Raw genomic sequence first — 995 nt, forward strand, 5'->3', positions numbered from 1 at the left:
AAGTCAATTTGATTTCTCAAAGTCTGTCTGGAATGCAAAATGCACCAAGCAGTACTAAGGAAGCTTCATCTGAGGAAGAAGCTTATGATCCTGAGAACCCTTCAATGGAAGAGGTGAATTACATGGGAGAATCCTATGGAAACACCTATAATCCTTCATGGAGAAATCATCCAAATCTTTCATGGAAGGATCAACAGAGACCTCAACAAGGTTTCAACAATAATAATGGTGGAAGAAACAGGTTTAGAAATGGCAAGTCTTTTCCATCATCTTCTCAGCAACAGACAGAGAGTTCTAAGCAGAACACCTCTGACTTAGCAACCATGGTCTCTGATCTAATCAAAATCACTCAAAGTTTCATGACTGAAACAAGGTCCTCCATTAGAAACTTGGAGGGACAAGTGGGTCAGCTGAGCAAGAAAATTACTGAACTCCCTCCCAGTACTCTTCTAAACAATATAGAAGAAAATCCAAAAGGAGAGTGCAAAGCCATCAACATGGCCGAATTAGGAGAGGAGGGAGAGGCAGTGAACGCCACTGAGGAAGACCTCAATGGACGTCCACTGACCTCCAATGAGTTCCCTAATGAGGAACCATGGGAATCTGAGGCTCAAAATGAGACCATAGAGATTCCATTGGACTTACTTCTGCCATTCATGAGCTCTGATGAGTAGTCTTCCTCTGAAGAGGATGAGTATGTCACTGAAGAGCAAGTTACTAAATACCTTGGAGCAATCATGAAGCTAAATGATAGGTTATTTGGTAATGAGACTTGGGAGGATGAACTCCCTTTGCTCACCAAAGAATTAGATGACTTGTCTAGGCAAAAACTACCTCAAAAGAGACAAGATCCTGGGAAGTTCTCTACACCCTATGCCATAGGCACCATGACCTTCAAGAAGGCCTTGTGTGACCTAGGGTCAAGTGTAAACCTCATGCCTCTCTCTGTAATGGAGAAGCTAGGGATCTTTGAGGTGCAAGCTGCAAAAATCTCA

This window comes from Arachis duranensis, chromosome 5 (genome assembly GCF_000817695.3).
Source record: "Arachis duranensis cultivar V14167 chromosome 5, aradu.V14167.gnm2.J7QH, whole genome shotgun sequence".
NCBI lineage: Eukaryota > Viridiplantae > Streptophyta > Magnoliopsida > Fabales > Fabaceae > Arachis > Arachis duranensis.